The sequence below is a fragment of the Falco biarmicus genome, chromosome 1 (assembly GCF_023638135.1).
Source record: "Falco biarmicus isolate bFalBia1 chromosome 1, bFalBia1.pri, whole genome shotgun sequence".
NCBI classification, from domain to species: Eukaryota; Metazoa; Chordata; class Aves; order Falconiformes; family Falconidae; genus Falco; species Falco biarmicus.
Genome location: NC_079288.1, coordinates 78,313,878 through 78,330,052, shown reverse-complemented (window position 1 = coordinate 78,330,052; position 16,175 = coordinate 78,313,878).

The window sequence follows — 16,175 nt, the reverse complement described above, 5'->3', positions numbered from 1 at the left end:
TACTGCCTATCTACTAATGCTACTCCTACACAAGCACCTGCCAACATCGCACCAGCAGCAGCCTCTGTAACTGCCCAGTTGAGAGGCTATGACACAGCTTTTAGCAACTTCTCTTCAGAAATAGTCTTTTGGAAATCTATTTCATCACCATGATGAACCATGATAACCAACGGAGGTTAAAAAGAGAAAAACCAGACCATATTTATCTACTATTTAAAAAGATATCACTCACATGTGTATGGGGAATTCTGAGTAAGAGAGAAGTATTCCTTCCCAGTTTGTATTTCAGCAGCCTGGAGCTTCAGTCCCACCTGTCCAAGTACATCAGCACTGCCTAGCTGGGCAAGCTGCTGATGGCTCAGGAGATGCCAACACACACGTACCTAACCAAACTGCTTTGTCTCCCAGAACAGCCAGTTCTCTTTGAGCAGGACCTGGTCATGTCACAGAGGTGGTCTGTGCTTATAAGAACAGTACTTTCCCCATGGGTCCCCAGGAGCTGCTCCAGGAATGGACCCAGCAGCTACTTCCCTCCTGTCAATCCCTGGGGATTTGTCAGGGAGAGCAAGCGCAGAAACTATAGCATCTCCCTACAGCTCTTCCTGGGATTTTACCGCCATGCTAGGTGGCAGGGTTAGCTCTAGTGACAGGACCAACCCAACTAATCATAGTCTTTCTCCTTGGTCTGTCACCCAAACACTTTGGTAGGCAATTCTGGGATCCAAATCTGTTTTCTTTTTAGAGCTCCTAGCCTCATAGAGCAGGGGTTATTTAATAGCACGGGCATTGCCTTTAACTAACTTGTTGCTCAACAAAGCAGTATACCAAGCAGTAAGCTATCAAGAAGCAGACCTAATCTTTCTGCCAAAAACAGCTTCATTCCAGAAGCCATGAATTATCTCTTGCAGAACAACTTAAACTAAGACTTAGAAAATCCATATGCAATTCTGGGCATTAAATAGGATTTATTAATTTAATTAAACTGCTGCATCATTTAGGTAGGGCATGCATATCATCATCTAAGCAGAGATAATTGGCAAAGCAAGACAACCTATTTTCTTACAAAAAGAGTGATAAAATTGGAAGAGCTCCTGTTTTAAAGGCTTGAAGCTACCAAGTATATTAGACCACTAACACAAGTGCACAAGTGGAACCTACTGGAAAACGCCACATTTGAAAGAGTCCATGGTGTAAGTAGGAAGAGGAAAGTCATGAAAAATATGAACGATTAACTTCTTTTCTTGGCTTCTATGCTGACCAAAAGTGTAACTGCTACACCATGGTAATGATAAAAAATGAATACCAATTTGGAGAGTTAGAGCTTAAGCAGTCCTTCAACAAGTGTTTCCCATAGACATCTGGCCCATTAACTTCAGGTCTCTAACAGTAGAGAAAGTTTTTTGCATTGTTATTCCTCACAGGATGCACAAACGCCATGTAGACAAAAATAGACAAAAAAATTGCCACTGAAGTCCATCATACAGCACAGTTCCCCAGCATCACCATCTCAGTCAGGCCATAGTTAAGCTAGCTGAACTATAAGAAAGTTTTGAATTGTCATAACTTGGGTTACAAGTAATGTAGAGCTCTTGACAGTTAATGTTGAAGCTGTTTTTTCAGCAGCATAGAAATTTTACCCACATCAACTGCAGAGTCTATATGGACCAGGTTCAGGATTTTATCATTTTTCTTTACTCTTTTAAAATAACTGCAGGACTGCCATTGCATCAAACTTCTGCCCAGTATCAGCTATACAGGCTTATGCATTGTTGCTGCTGCTTCTATACTAGATCTTTCATTTATTTATTGCCATGGAAAAGTTAGGACTGTTCCTAGAATCAAGGAGCCTTGCCACCTGGGTATCCCTTGCAATGACTGATAGCAGTCCTTATACCTCATGGTATAAGCTATCACAGACCAGCTGTGACATGCCACACCAGCAAACAGCTGTGCTGTCAGACACACAAGGCACTGAGAGGCTCCTTTGCCAAAATTTTCTCAAGAACAGTTTATCTAATACTACCTTTAGCTTAGGGCGCACATTCATGGCACAGCTGATCCCACAGAATGCTGAGATACTGTGATATCTTTTGTCAACCACTAAATGAGTGAAAAACTCCTTGGTGAGGGTACTTCCATCATTGAGGGACTATGAAGTATTAACTATCATTTCAATTAGACACCTCATCAAACGTGCATGTCCCTAGAACATGCTTTCCCTTGAACTAAGGCTGAAGCGTGGTCAGTTTTGCCAGAATTTCAAATTTTTCCACAGAAAATTCCAACCACTGATGTTGTAACATCTTTTTTCCAGAATTGTGTGTTTCACTTCTTTCAAAATACATTGTTATTTATTCCCCATCAAAATCATTTCAAGTATAAAATGCATGATTTCCAGAGAACACCTACAACAGATTGTCCTGCAGAGAATCTGGATGCTTTATCTTTGCTGGAATACAGAACGATGCCAAGATTCTCCCTCCCCCGCTGCAAAACATGACCAAAAAATCCACCCAAACACCAAGCTGCCATCCTTCGTGGTACTGTACTCGCAGTTCATGTAGCACTCCCAAGAGTGGCCAACAGCAGATGGTCTGGTAGAGTGAGAATGGGTACAGAGACAGTCAAATTTTGTAAAAAGGTTTGCACAATGTGCACTGCTGTGCTGACACATTTGGCAGTTAACCTACAGACAAAACAAGCTGTTTTGTAGGTGAAGCAAGGCTCTTCTGGAAGAGTTGTCCTTCCAAAGCCTGCCATCACCTAGTTCTCAGAGGCACTTGCATACAGAACATAATCTATTTTATTCAAAACTGAACAGTCTCCCGAGACTTTCAGGAGATCATATGTTCTATATACATTATTTTTACAGTGTATGTTTCCTTGAATTGCTCTTTTTAGCACAGATAGACAGACTAATGTCAGACACCTGGGTTTCACGAAAGCCTTTCTAGTATGCTCAGGATATCTAGAATCCTGTGAATTTTTCCATCAGGAAGTACCATTAAAGCTATGTGAACACAATATTTTCAATTCCAAAGAATACATCTCAAGAAGGTGGATATTCCCTCTGCTTTCTAAGACAGAAACCCTCTGAACTAATGTCTGCCTAAAGACCATCAGCGGACCCTTCATTCTAATAAAATACCTTAAAACATTTGGGTAGATGAAAAAGGTCCTCAAATATGTTGCTCAGAATTTACTTCTGTTTCAAGTGTGATAATACATCTTTTAAAACATTTTTTTCTTGTTTTAATATACAGTAAGATTTTATTAGCTACCTACAACCTAATAGGAAGTCAAAAGATGCTTTCCTTCCCACACTTCTGCTACTTTAAACAGTGTTGGCTTTTGTATAAGGCTAAACGGAACAAAGCAAGGGTCCACATCTCTAACATTTTACCCAAAGGAGGGGATACTGGTGTGGTAGGAAAAAAAGACCATGCAGATACCTATCCATTTCTGTTACCTTTTTAGTTTCCTTATTAATGTAAGTCTTACAGCCTTTCTCCTTCAGGATGCCAGAGTCAGTAAAAGCCAAACACAAGAATTAAAATAAGTTTATAATTTCTCTTCCAAAAAGGCTTTTAACATTTATTATTTTAGCCCATGGAATAGTCTTAGTCTTTTGGGAAGAGGAGATAAAGTTGTTCTTGTTTAGACAAACAAGTTTTGCCTTGGATCAACTTCCCAAACACAAGTTCTCATTAAAGTTTTGCAGTACTACAGTAAGAGCCCTTTAGTGCCAGGTACATTCCCTCCATAAAGGCAGTTATACCTGGATCATCTTTCAAGACTGGTTAAACCCATAGACAGCTCCCCAGTGTTCCCCTAAGGCCACTCTTCCCAGTCACTTAGAATATTTTTGTAGTTTTCTTCTGATCTACTCGAAGTTTCTGACGTGCTTGCAGAGCAGCAAGACCCACAGACTTAATGAAATACTACTACTTTCTACTTCACAAATGGATCTTGGAAGTATTTTAACACTCCTCCTCACCCATTTACTTTGATTCCTAAAGACAAGGACAGCACAGAAACACATAGCAAGAGTTTTAAAAAGAGTGTTCTTTACCTTTTGATCTGCCATTTTATATTCAGGAGGGATACTTTTCCAGAACTTCTGCTTCGGCAATTATTGTGGATGCCTCAGCAATGTGAAGAGAATTTAAGAAGTTTTACCTGATGTTGCAAAGCTTATCAGCAGTAGGAATGGAACTAGCATTGCATCCTTTGCTGTTACAGAGGGATACAGCATGCATCCCTGTATTTCAGGACCACTTGAAATACAAGTAAATAGTTTCTTTCTCGGTTTCTGATACAATATATGAGAAATGTGAATTCCTACAGCTGGTTTCCATTGAGGGCAAGCAGCATCTTTTCAGTCTCGTCTAAGAATTACTGTTCAAGTTTCATTACTTTCAAGAAAAACAAGGAAAGAATCATTGTGTTGTCTGGGACTCGATCCCATCCTAAACACCAACAGGCAAGGCTGGAGCCTCTCTTCTCTAAGTACATTATTTTTCTTCTTTTGACTGACACTTCCAAAAACTGGTTGCATAACCAGGATCAAATGACACCCTGTGACATCCAGGCTTCTTGCTTGCTTGAGCATCAAATTAGAGTGAGATATATTACTGGCAATTAAAAGTGCTTTGGTAGAAGAGGACAATACTTAAAGCAGTTTTCAAATACTTAAACACTTGATGCATTATTATGGAAATAAAAAATACATTATAATAAGCATGCAAATTCCTATTATCTAAAAATAATATTAACACTTCAGTCACTGAAAATAGCAAAGACTCCAAAATGAACATTAAAAGAGGATTAAGACAAACTTTCAATGGCATTGTAACAGTCCATAAAAGGAGGTTCAAACACCAGTTTTAAATATGATTTAAAAGATTTAAGCAGCACAGTTGTTTGTTCCCAATATTAATGTTTTATGTTCCTTAGCAGAATTAGCACTAGCAAGAAGTATACCTTCGTAAGTTTTATTCCAATTGACTTGAATTCCTGTAGTACTCTTATGCACTGTAGAATTATAAATGAGATTTCCTGTTTCACTAAGATGAGGAAGGTCCATTCCACAAAAGGCAGGTTGCTGCGACCACACAAGAAAGATCACCTCTCACTCTTTCTCATCCTTTCCAATTAAACTTCAAAGCTGTTGGAACACGAAGTTACAGCAAGCGAAGAAAATCCTTGGATACTTGCAAGCCACAATAGATAGTCGGAACGGATTGGATTTGAAATTCTAATTCTCCTGAACTATTTGCTACATACACCTATTCTGTTTAAACTTTTCCTCCCTTCATTTCTCCTAGTAAATCAATGTAGACAACTGTTCTTTATAGTCCATTGAACAGCATCAGACACATAGTAAATGTGTGGAGCAAGCATTTTGGAGAATTATACAGGTCAATATATTTTGACTTTTGAATACAATGCTGAATCATAGCAACAGGCATTAGAGATTAAGGAAGATGTAGCAAGCATGCCTCATGCATTTCTGATTAATTCTGGATACCTGTTCATTCAGATGAGTAAGGAAAGCCAGACAGTATTTCTTAATTTATTTACAGATGCCACAGCCGGACACTTCTTTTGCCTATTAAATTCTTAAATCAAGTAGACTACAAGAGCTAATGATCAAAGCCAATGCAGAATCACATACTGTAGCTTAAATGTTTATTAACTTTGTCATTAGAGCAGTTCAGGATTCTGATAGTTTTTCCAAACAAAAACATACAATGATTCCCTACACATCATTTATATTTGAAGTGATTACCATATCTGTTAGACAGACAGGATATCAATATAAAGCCTAATTGAACAAGACAAATTCCATGTCAGACCTGCTGACCTTTTCAGAGTTACCTTTGTAATCTAATGTTCCTACTGGCATTGTCATCTTTATAAATACCAAGACATACAAAAACTAATGAAAAACATCCTGAAAACCAAGGAAGGCTGCCTTTCAATCTGATGGAATTCAGTTTTGAGACAAAACAGCACAGTATCAAAATATGTATATGAAAAGCAGCACCGCTAACAATTTTGTAGCCTTACAAGTCTCATCTATTAGCACCCACATCTCCATACTTACATCTCTTCACTTCTGATTAAATTATTTGAGCTAGTTAAGCAATCACAACACCACAATTGAAACCTATAAGAAGCATATGCTTAGCTACATTCTTCTAATGACATTTGAGGTGTCTAATTAAGCTAGCACAGTTCTCCTCACACTAAAGTGAGTTCCTCTTCCACTCAGTAAGGTTTATCTCCATGAAAAACAGGGCTGTGTTTTGGTTTAAGTTCTATTAAAAAAAAAATAACCTGCTCAACTCTTGTTTAAGAAAAAAAAAATATTTTGGCTTAAAAGCATAACTCTTGTAGACTACTGGCAAGTAGATGTGAATAAGCAGCCAGAGAAGTAGCTGGACGAGATTATTTAGAAGTATTTGGTCACTCAGTGCTTACAGTTTGAGTTCACTAAGGGACTCATAACATATGAAATATTACCCAGAGAGACCAACTGAATTCCTTGCTTGAGCATGCATGAAATAAAGTGGAAATCACATTGTAGAAGTTGGAGTGCATTTGTGTCAAGGAAGACTAACTGTTGGATTTTTCTATTCATAAAATTACATTCTGGTCAGCTTAAGTAATTACAAAGAAGTGCATCACCAAACAGGTACTGGACTTAATTGAACAGAATTTTGCGGTTATAAGGAGTAATGGGGGGCAGGAGATGGAAAGTACTTTGGTTTTTAATAGCATGCAGGTTGCCAGTTAAAAACTTCCATTTAGGATCATTTTAAAACAAAGAAACACATAATCAACTCATTGCTATTCGATAGCATGCACACAATTAATCTGGTAATCTGCAGCAGCCCAGCAGGTAATTGTGCAAGCTGAAATGCTGTGGCCAGCCAGACAGCCTGCCAGCACTTTCCTGGTATTCACCACAACAGACTGAAAGAGAGCAGCTCATTAACTTGTTGTTCTGGTAATGCTTCTGCTACAGCTATCAACAAGTAGTTCCTCCTCTGATATCATGCTGCTGGGTCTCTGGTACTGGAGCTGAACAGCTTTTCCTACCACATGAGCAAAGCTGATCCATCTGTACCCAGCTTTTTGTATTAATGACATTGGATATCCTAGATAGCAATGAGAATTCAGAATAGAATAGTTCAGTTGGAAGGGACCTACCTCAATCATCTACTCCAGCTGCCTGACTACTTCAGGGCTGACCAAGAGTTAAAGCATGTTGTTAAGGGTATTGTCCAAATGCCTCAAACACTGGCAGGCGTAGGGCATTGACCACCTCTCTAGGAAGCCTGTTCCAGTGTTTAACAGATATACCTCAGCTGGACCTCGTTTGAAATAGTTAGAAGGTGGGAAGGACAGGCAGCAGAGCAAGCAGCACTTGCTTGAGCTATTAAGAAAATGAAAGGTTTCTGCTGAAAAAAACAACAAACCACTGAATTAAGCTACTTGAAATTAATGAGAAAGTTAAAGTCGCTGCAAGCCTCAAATACACCTGCGTGTGTTAAAGTCAGGCAGGTGACATACTTTTTTTTTCCATAAGTTGTGATAATTTTTTTCTAATGTACGCTACCTAGGTTTAAAGCTTAAATTACATTTAACAAAACCTGTTTCCATTATTTTTCACAAAAACAAATACTGAAAAGAAATCAGTATACATTCATGAAAGAACTAGTTGTGCATAGTCGTGTCTTGTCAGATACACAACAGTTAATTAATTGATTTCTTTCCTTTAATGGAAATAAGCAAGCAGCTTTCCAGCAAGTAATCACTTATCTATACAATAATTAGTCCAGAATGAGGTTCTGGAAAGAGTTCAGTAGAAGTGTAGTTAACACTAGTGAAAACTGCTTTTGAACAACCCAAGGTAAGTGTTCAGTTCTCGAAGTTTGAGCACAAAGACTTGAATCAAAGTCAATGGTAAATAATTCCAACACTCTTGAGTGGTGTTACAGGCTAGATTTATTAAAGGTCACTAAAGAGAACATTGTTTATATACCTTGAACCCTGTATGTAAAACTAACTAAAGAGCCCTTGTATGTGTCTTCCTTCTTGTTTATTGAGGGCAGGTCCATCAGTAACACAACAGGAACAGACTTGGACTTGAAATTCCCTAAAGTGGCCAAGAAGGAAAGTGAATTCTTCCCTGTGCACACACACACTGTTTCTTGTAGTATTCCTTAAACCTCCATCTTTATCACTGTTGGGTGACAGACTATCACTAGGATCTCTAGTACTGCAGTCAAGTCTAAATCAATATCGCTAAGGTAAACCAAACAGACTTACCTGTAAGTCTGAGCATAACTTTAATCCGTAACCAACTCAAAAAATTTATATTAGATAGAAGCTGCAAAATGCCACCTGGAAACCAAGTATGATAAAATCGCCAGTAATTGAGAGCTCCACAATATTGTTTTGAAGTCACTATGTATATTAACTTCTATTATTTGTCCTCAAATAGATTTTTCTCTAAAACATAGCTTCTCTTATATCTGGTAAGTTGAACGTAGCCCTGCAGATGTGATTACTTGGTAAATATTCACCAACTTGTTTTGACTAATTCTAGTTTGCATGATATTCCAGCTCTTTGGACAGTGTTATCAAACTAATTTGCATTAGTAGTTGATTAATAAGCATATAGCACCCCCTTCAACATGGTTTTTTTTTCAGTTAAAAGAGTTCATGAATAATTTTTTAATACATACCAAATACTTGCCTATAGGATCATCAATAATTAATACTCTGGTGAATCATAATGCCCCTGAACAACATTCAGGCACATGAAAATATTCACAAGTATTCTTTTTAATTAACTGGCTCTACTCAAAGCCCTGCAAACTCATTCTGAACTTGAAAGTCAAGTTACAACCTTAAACCAGCATCAAGTGCCATAACTAAACCCCACTTGCAGAACTCAAGAACTCTGGTAATCATGCACAAGCACATGCATCAATAAGCATGTTGGTTTCATAGCACAAGGAACTGTAGGAAAGTGAAAGAACAATTTGATCTTGCCCACAGTCTAATCATGGGCACACAAATCTTACTTGTGTTCAAGAACCTCGTTATGAATTTCAGCCTGGGAAACCTCTGGCTAAGAGTGGTTCTTGGGGACAAAGCCCAAAGGTCATGCTCATGACCTACAGGTCAGCGCCATGACATTATCTATGCATGCTATTGTGGTGCTCCTTTTAAACAGGAATATATCCCACAATCACTTTGATCAGCTAAGGTCTTCCCAGTGTAAAACTGGGGCTCTATTACAGCATCATTCAATACACATGAATGCTAGGGGGGCAGAGCCCAGAGAGTGCTGAATGGTCAGAAGCCTAAAAATCATAAGGGATGCATAAAGTTTTGCTGCTATGTAGCATTAGGAGAGATAACAAAGAAAGGACATCACAGTGTTCTAGTAAGAAAAAGCAGTTAGAAATAAAAGAACCAAGCCCTACCCCAGCCAACCGCTTCTGCTCATCACAAATAAGCTTAAAAACTTGTGTGTAATTCTTTTTTCCTTTCAATTTGTTAACATTTGGAAATTCTTCTGCTGAATTTAAAAAAAAAAAAAAAAAGTCTCACAAACTTAGGCAGATAATGTAAATCTATTTATAGACTTCCACAGATTACAGCCAGTCAAAAGCGACACAGGCATAGTTAATTTTATTCTGTATTGAGAGGGATCAAGTCTAAAAAGGTGAAAGCCTAACTATTATTTTCTTTTAAATGAAACAGCTCATGAGACAAAGCAGTTCTGAAAAGCAAAAATGAGACCTACAAATATAATTTGTTCACCTCTCCCAGTAGTCAGCTTCCCTGCACAGAAAGGGATCAGCACATTTTTGAAGCTATAGGCAGCACAGAATTGCAAAGAAACTGGTTGGCAATTGTTTCTCACCAAAAATATGTAAGCCCAAACTATTAGTGATTTATATTGAATACACAATTGCCAAAAAAAGAAATGCTGTGAGAAATAAACTCAGTTTCTAAATATTCCCAACAGTCTTTGCAGCTGTATAAATCATTATGGAAAACAGCACATTGAGAACTATATCTCTTCTCCCCCTACCTCCATCAGTCTTCCAGCCAAATGAATATTCAGAGACTCCCTTTGACCTAAAGTTATTTTCTTGTTACAAAACTAAAATAACAAGCCACAGTGTTTTTAAGAAGATACCAAGCAAACCCATTAGCTGTTTAATTTGGGGCCTATTGTTTAGGTTTCTTCCCAGAGGAACTTGAAAAGGGAAGGGATCAGACTTCATTTGTGGTTTGGGTGACATTCTTAAACTGAAGTGCAGAGAAGCAATAGACTATAATGTCTATAGTCTTTCATTAAATAGATGAAAAATTCCCCTGAAAATTCAGCCTTTCCTTGCAAAGTCCTTTGGGTTTTACTGAAATAAGTGACCAAGCAGGAAGCACTTTAACCAGTTTTGTAGATCAGTCTTTTCTTACACAAGAGGTATTGTCTCCTCAGTTCTTATTCAGACTCCAAGAAAGTGTATAGAAACCCTTGCCTGGCTGTATTCTTCATACTGTCCAGTTTGCTTTCACAGGTTTTTCTCTCATTTCCATTGTGCCATCACTGTACATGCTGCAGCCTGTGCCAGAACACCACACTGTTTTAATCCAACCAAGAAAGACAGGAACTCGAGGGAGATATGCAGAAGTCCTTACTATGTTTAGTTCTACTGCACTAAGCCCATAAGTCCCATTTCCATTTTTATTCAGCCATTCCATTGGCTCCTTGTGGGCTTACATGTTAGCTCAACTTTACTCAAAAGAGTTTTGGGGTAAAAAGTTCAAGAGCAACTATTCCACTTGATCCCCTTGAGTCCCCAACGACATTTAGGAATTTGCCAGTGAGGGTGAGTGTCAGAACAACCTATCAATTAAAGCACATTCTCTTTTGCTTTTAAGAGCCCTTGAAAAGTTATAGAATATTTTCCCCTTAGGCATACCAATCTGTGTTTTACATTAAAGGTTATTTTACTACTTCCCTACAGCAGTTTGCTACCTACGCTATGAAGTTTTGCTATTTAATTAAAAAAATTAACCAATCCAATTACTGGATCACCTGGATATTGTTATAGCCTCATAATATATTCAATTCTCTACACCACACAATGACTAGACGCTCAAAAGGTGAAAGTTAACTCTATTCTGTTTCCTGGAATGCTGCATTTAAGCAGCTTGTCTCAATGTGCCTAAAGTTTAATAAAACAAACCATCTTCTTAACTGCAGTTTTGGCTGTTAATCCCGTATTATGCCTCTGTTAGCTAAAGCCAAATAGTAATTTAGCAAATAAAACCTAGATCGATTAATATAAATATGGGTAAGTCTCGGTAATACTTTAGCGTTGCCTGACGACATTTGTTGCTACATCTACCTCAGCCTGAGTTGTCATGCTGAACTTTCTGGCAGCACCTCTTTGTAAAAGCAATCCACTGGCTACGTCCTCTTCTCACTTCAGAAGGCAGTCTTTCATGGAAAAGGAAGAGCCATTTTAAGGGAACAACCTGATTTTGAGAAGAAATAGGAGACAGAGCTCATTGATCTCCATCATTGCCAACAGAAACAGATGCAGCTACTCCCACCAAAGTCCCTAAGCCCTAAAGCCTATGACATCCTAGCTGGTCATTCAGTGTTTCAAAAGAAAAATATCAAGAGACAGCAACATTGCTCTGACTGTAGAGACTGTACTTGGACTATTTTACCTATTATTTAAATAGTAAGTACTTTATGCAGTCAGACCAAGGGCCTATCTACTTTACACACTCTCCTCTTCACCTAAAGCCATGTTGAAAGCTTAGGGAAAAGCAAAAGCAACATATTTCCCCATCACTCCCAGTTTCCTACAGCTTTCAGCTCAGTAACTTCCCAGCTCAGGCAATTTCATGCATTTAACATCCCTTTGTGGATTTCTTTTTTCATTAACTGGTCCAGCTTTGTTTCATGCCCTGAGTAAACTTTTAACTTCTACTGCATCCTGTGGGAATAAGGTTCTGCAATGAGGCAGATGAACAGAAATCAACATCCACAGTTTGCACCACATAAATTAGTCTTGGGCATCTCTAATATCTGTGTTTGGGCTACACTTTTTGTCATCAGCTTCCACCCTCCTCAAAGACCAGACATGAGCTGAAAGAAGTGACATACCCTCGTGCTCCTGTACGGACACCTGGCCAAAAATACCACCAAGAATGCTGAAGTCCTGACAGGGGCATTAAAGTTATTCCAGTTTGCAATCTATGAGTGGAAAATCACAGAAAAAGCATGCAATACAGAAAAAGAAGAGTTTTGGAAAGGGAGTACATACCGCTGCTGCATTTCCCTCAGTTTGCAGATGGCACCAAGCCGGGGGGAGCGTGGCTGTGCCGGGGGCAGGGGGCTCTGCGGGGGGCTCCGGGCAGGCCGGGCCGAGGGGCCGGGGCCGGTGGTGTGGGGGTCCCCAGGGCTGAGCGCCGGGCCCTGCCCCTGGGTCACACCAGCCCCCGGCAGCTGCGGGCTGGGGGCAGGGGGCTGGGAACTGCCCGGCGGGACAGGGCCCGGGGGGGGGCTGGGCGGCAGCGGCTGGGCATGAGCCCCCAGCGTGCCCAGGTGGCCCAGGAGGCCAGCAGCGTCCCGGCCGGTGTCCGAAACGGTGTGGCCGGCAGGGCCGGGGCAGCGCCCGTCCCCCTGCCCTGGGCACTGGTGGGGCCGCCCCGCGGGGCCTGGGCTCAGCGTTGGGCCCCTCACGGCCAGACAGACACTGAGGGGCTGGAGCGTGTCCAGAGCCGGGCAGGGGCTGGGGCAGGGGCGTCAGCCTGGAGAGAAGGGGGCTGGGGGGGGACAATACTGCTCTCTACAACTACATGAAGAGGTTGTAGGCAGGTGGGGGTCAGTCAGTTCTTCCAGATAACAAATGAACAGACAAGAGGATACAGCTTCAAGTGCCAGGAGAGGTTTAGATTGGATAGTAGGAAAAATGTCTTCACTGAAAGGGTGGTCAAGCATTGAAACAGGCTTCCCAGGGAGGTGGTAGAGTCACCATCCCTGGGGGTGTTTATAAAAAGCACAGAGGCAGTGCTTAGGGACATGATCTAGTGGTGGACTTGGCAGTCCTGGGCTCACAGCTGGACTTGTTGTTGGGGGTCTTTTCCAACCTAAATGATTCTATGAATAATACCAGGGAGGGCAGAGGGAAGAACAACATGCACAAAATACTGTGAAATTAGAGGATTCAGAACAAGTACATTGGATGATCATGGTACAGTCAGATGAGAGTGAGCCAATTTACTACCAGACACAAAGCAAGTGTTGCAATTAGTATTTCTACAAGCATACACTCAAATACAAGGAGAGAAGTAGTACGCACCCACCTCCTCCTCACCTCCCTGCCCATCACTCCATGTGTACTGAACCAGGTCCTGGCCTGTAGTCCTTACCCCAAGTACTTTTCCAGCTTCCCAGAGGTTCACATCAAAAAGGGAAAACAGTTACAGAATAGCAAGTTAAAGTCAAAGTTAAAGAAAGCAAGAATCCTGAAGCCTTTGATGGTGATTCAGGCACAGAAAGTGGTGATACAAAGAAAAGAGGATACCAAAATAATAAAATAAAACCAAAAACAAAAGACCCCACTCTTTGTAACAATATCTGTTTAAAAAGTAACAGATAAATTTAAGGAAGTCATTATCCTACAAGAACAAAGTCCAATTTTTATATTTAAAAAAAAAGAAAAAAAAAAAAGAATCGTTCCTTTATCTCCCCAGCTATGATACAACATGAAAGAAAAGAAAAAGCCACAAAAATGAGCCATACTGGAGTATGCATCAGGCCCTCTTTTGAAGTAACTTATGTTCGTAACAACTGAAAGTGCTAACTATTGGAAAGTGCAACATCTTTGCAAAGACTGGTTGCTCATCGGAAGGGAACTGATACAAGAAATCCAAGTTCTCATTACATACTCATTTCCAGATGCATTTTCACACTTGAATTGACACACCATACCTAAACTATTTCAACAAGCCCATATCATGATGAGTGTGATAGCAGTAGCTGCCTCAGATGGATTTCTAGGGTCACCTCAGGCCCTGCTATCACAGGTGACGTAGAACTGAGTAGGGAAATTCACTTAATTTACTGCCAGACAACACAAATGTCTGGAAACTGGTTTGAACACTAAGGACAGACATTTAACAGACACCAATATAAGCATCTATACTCACCTGTCCTTAAGCTCAATTTCGCTTGGTTTTGCAATGAGTTACACTTAGTCCAGCCAGACTCCCAAGGTTAAGGATGCAACACGTGGCAAAGGAGGTTGAGGAGCGGGATGGCGTCTTCTGCCATGCAAGGTTTAACGGCTTTCCTGCTGTTCTGGTCCATCAGCAGCACAGGCTGCCATCCCCCACTCTGACATGGGCCATCATCCCCTCATGGGCATTTCTGCCCTGGTACACCAGCAGTTCTCTCAGAAGCATCCTTCCTCTGGTGTGGATTGAGGTCCCCTAAGGGTTCCACCCACCCGCAGCCTCCGACTGATGCACTGGGGGGCCACTGTCCCCTCATTCCTACGACTAAACAGGATGGGAATCTAGAAGGCTGATATTGCCCTCCCACAGACAAGCTTCATCATTCCCATAATCTTCCAGTTTGGTAAAGTACAGCAGCTATTTCTTTCAAGCAGGAAGCCTCCACAACCATTTTATAGTAGTAATACAACAGACCAGAAAGGAAAAGGTATTCATCTCTCACAGGCTATGACAGCCAGCCTGTGTTCATGTGGTAGTTTTGACATACATAGAGTTTCTGCACCAACACCAGCGAGAGGGAGAGATTCCTGAAGAAACCACAGTCCACACTGCAGAGTAAGCAACTGACTACAGCAAACCATCAAGTTATTGTTTGAAAAGGTAATTAATAGGAAAAAGAAAGTGATAGATGCAAGAGAAGATTTGAGTAAGAGAAGTAAAACATTTCCAAACAGCACTTTCAGGTGTTTACAGTCTTTTCATTGAGGCCTCATGCAGTAAACCTGCTGGTAAACATGGGGCAAGTTGGCCAAGTCTGCAATAGCCTGACAGTCAGCATAGTTGGAGCTGTGGTTAGAGACTGTGAACAGCCAGTATCATTCAATAAAGACAGGTCATGCTTTGCTTATTCCTCCTCCTGTTTGGTTAACACTTGCTTCAGATGTTGATTTTTTTCTTAGTTTGGAAACAGGACAGGCCTATTACAGGCAAGCACTTCACTCTTAGCAATCTGGTTACTTGAAGGTGGGATTTTTCCTCTATTTAAAAAGGAAAAAAATCTCCTCCACCTTAGTTACAGCATTCTCTTTGCTCTGTTCAAAGCTCCACTTACCAGCCTCAGGCTCCACAGTGCATGAGCCCCTCCACATCCCCAGTGCCTTTCTGCTGCTCCCCATATGCCTGTCTTGAGAAGTTTTCTGAGATGTTTTCTAACCCAGGCCTTCATCAAGGTATCAAAGCCTGCCCCATCAGTTCTGACCTGAAGAAAGGCCACTGCTTGCAGCACTGTATTCTTTTGGGGGCACTTCCCTCCCTCCATAGTTGACTTCGGCAGCATGGCTTCCCCCCAGCATCTTTTGGTGGTGGCCAGTCCTCATCATGATTATTCCCCAGTTTTCCACATGCTGGGATGCTGCCCAGAAAAGCAAGCCAGCAGCAGCAAGGATGGGACAGACCTGCATCACTTATTGTAAAAAAACAAAGCTTGAGCAGAAAAGAATGTGGTTTGTTTGGTTTTTAAATCATCACTTCATGTCATTTCTCTCCCTCCTGCTCCCCTGAGCCATTCACTGAAATAGTCTTGGGTGGTTTATTCCCTTGCTAACGGGTTTTGGCTCCCCAGCTTCTGTGTACTTCAATTAACCTGAAGAGCTGCCACACACCTGGCTTACCGTGGCAGAGAAACAGGTTTCTGTGTCCCTGGGAAGCTGCAGGTATTACTGCAGAGGGTTTCATTTGCTGTCTTATATAGATTTTTGTTCAAAAACTCTTCCCTTCCTTCTTGTTTCCTCTATATGCTATTCCACATGCCCTCCAGCTCTGTTTTAGTTAGTACCCATAAAGAGCCTGCTCTCTTATCACAAAGAAGTAAAAAATAGTATATTGCC